Here is a 2,928-nt window from a genome sequence, read left to right as displayed (position 1 = left end):
GGCGACAGGTGGCGGGCGGCGATTGGCTGGGGAGTCGGCGGCGAACGTGTCCGGTGCGGCGCGGACGCGTCTGGTGGCGGCGGGGAGGATTTGCTAGGGTTTGGACAGGGATTGATCCGCGAATTTCGGGGGAGGGGTGTTTATAAAGGTAGGGGGAGCTAGGAGAGTCCAAATGAGGAGCGGTTTTCGTCCACGCGATCGTGATCGAACGACCGAGAGCATGGGGGGGGGTTGGATGGGTTTTGGGCCACTTTGAAGGGGTGTTGGGCTGCAAGATGAAAGGGGCTTTACGGTTACCCGGTTAACCGTTGGAGCATCAAACGACCTCCAAATGGCACCAAACTTGACAGGCGGTCTACCGGTGCTATACCAAGGCCGCTTGGCAAACCTCGGGCCATTCCAAGAAAGTTTAACAGCCGCACACGAAAAGAGGCAGAAGGGGGCGCCGGGGAACATAGGAGCGCCGGATTGCAAAACGGAGAACGGGGAAAATGTTCGGATGCATGAGACAAACACGTATGCAAAATGAAATGCACATGATGACATGATAAAATGCAACACGCAAGCAAATGACATGGCAACAATGATGAATAACTGGCAGACACCTGGCGCACTGAATCCGGGGCGTTACACTCCCGCTCCTCCAAGTCCACAAACACGTGAGCCGACTCCTCCTCGAAGTCCGCCACCTCCTCCAAGTCCCCGGACGCTTGAGCAGACTCCTCCTCCTTCATGTCCGGCACAGCGTCAGGCCACTCCTCCTGCTTCAAGTCTGGCACAGCGTCAGCCACGTCAGCCATCTCCGCCGTCTCAGCAATCGCAGAAGAGACACGCCGCAACTATGGTGCGTAGCGGTACGAGTCGAGGTAGTACAGGAAGTACAGGCGGAGACAAGCGATATAAATATGGTCCAAGCCTCGCTCCTCTTCCTCAGAGGCCTTACGACATGACCGAGGAGCAAAACGCAGCCATAGTGCAGGCCCAAGTGGACGCCCATTTTGGACCGAAACCGGCACCGCCGTCAAAGGAGAAAGTGCCTGAGAAAACGATTGACCACTTCATTCGTATGGCTAGATCACCAGCTCCCAAGCCTGTTGACTCAGACTATGAGCGTCAAATCAGGAAGCTACATCGAGCATGGCTACAGAAGGAAGCGAGGTCGAGCTCGAGCCAACAAGCAGCTGGCAAAAAATGCGGGAAAACCGTTCCCTAGCTGGGAGAACAGGCAGCGCAAGCGATCCCCCCGCTTGTTGTGCCAACAACACATGAGAGGAGTGCGCGCGCCAAATATTATTGTGGGCAAACTGTTAGTGTTCCCCAGCAGGGTGATGTGGTAATAACGGAGGAGCATATAATGCAGGCTGAAATGCTCAAGATCTCTGTTGGACAACTCCTCGAAATCGAGCCCATGTCTCCGCTTAGAGAATCGGAAATAAAATGGAAATATGTCCGGGGCCAACCTTTGGTCCATCCAGACAAGGTCAAGGACCTCACAACGAGAATGTATGAATTGCATCAATGGTACATGAACATTACCAAGATTTCCAATCGAGTGTCCCTCATGGTGAATGTCAAGGAGGAGCATTATTACCATGAGAAAGCTCTGGCCATTGAGTATCGAGAACAATTTCAGTTATACAATCAAGACGCACTTGACAAGTCTATCGTCAGTTGCTATTGTCTGTAAGTGATTTTTTCTGTAATTTAAGTCTCAAGCTAGTTATGTAGTGATAATTTTGATCAATCATTACATGTAATTATCCTCACTATATTCTTTTCTGTGGTATTATATGCAGGATGAAGATGTACCAAATACTATTAATGAGGACATATGGAAGTTTCTATTTTATCAAGCAGGTGTAGATGAAAGCATGCTAGAGTTCTTGAAGCGCCTCAATAGCAATGAAGATATACTACTTCCTTACAACTTCCCGTGAGTCACACTGTCTTGTACTACAAATTCTGTTTTTGCTTACTAGTTAGCTAGATGTTAATAATTAAGTGTATATGGTTTACGGTAGTTGATTAATTTTATGCACATGCCTGCTTAATTAAGACATGCAAATGTGTGCGCATGCAGTTGGCACTGGGTCTTAATAGACATTAAAGTTGATGAAGGAAAAGTTGAATTACTGGACTCACTAACTAAAGAAGATAAAGACTTCACCATCGTGAAGGAGATAGTCAATAGGTAATTTCAATCATTATTAACTATATATATCTCAGCCTATTATTAGTTCGTCATTTCCTGATATGAACTATTTAATAACCCCTTTATTAATTTTCTTTGCCGGCGGGCAGGGCATGGGCAAAGTTCATCAAGGTGACTCCAGACGACTGGAAACAAAAGTTGTTTTGGCATCGACCAAAGGTAAGTAACTAAATAGTACTAGCTAGCTACCATCTCTTTTAATTCTTGTTTCAATATCATTAATTAATTATCATGCTTGATTAATCATTATCTGATTCAATTCCATTCTCGTAAAGGCCCTGAAGCAGGCGCCGGGGAATAATCTGTGTGCATTCTATGTTTGCGAGAACATCCGCATGATGACGTCCGAAAGGAGCAGATCTAATAGACAGGACTGGGTACGTTTGTCAGAATACTATTCACACCATTATCGATATCTAGTCACACAACTAACACACATGCATAATGATCCTTCTTAACAGTTCAGAGAGGTGCGGGATAAGCTCCTACCATCGGACCGCATACTAGCACTTCAAGAGGAAATAGCCGGATTTTTGCTCGACCAGGTCATAGATCCCAAAGGAGAATACTATTACCCGCTACCGCCCCCATGAACCACTTGTCATCGTGCTCCGGAGGCACCAAAGCAACATATGTAGAAGAAATTGTATATATATATACATGTGTATGTGTGAATAATTAATGGTGTTGGTTGTGAGACATTCGATATATATATA

Source organism: Triticum aestivum, chromosome 4A (assembly GCF_018294505.1).
Source record: "Triticum aestivum cultivar Chinese Spring chromosome 4A, IWGSC CS RefSeq v2.1, whole genome shotgun sequence".
NCBI lineage: Eukaryota > Viridiplantae > Streptophyta > Magnoliopsida > Poales > Poaceae > Triticum > Triticum aestivum.
Note: the sequence above shows the minus strand (reverse complement) of the source record.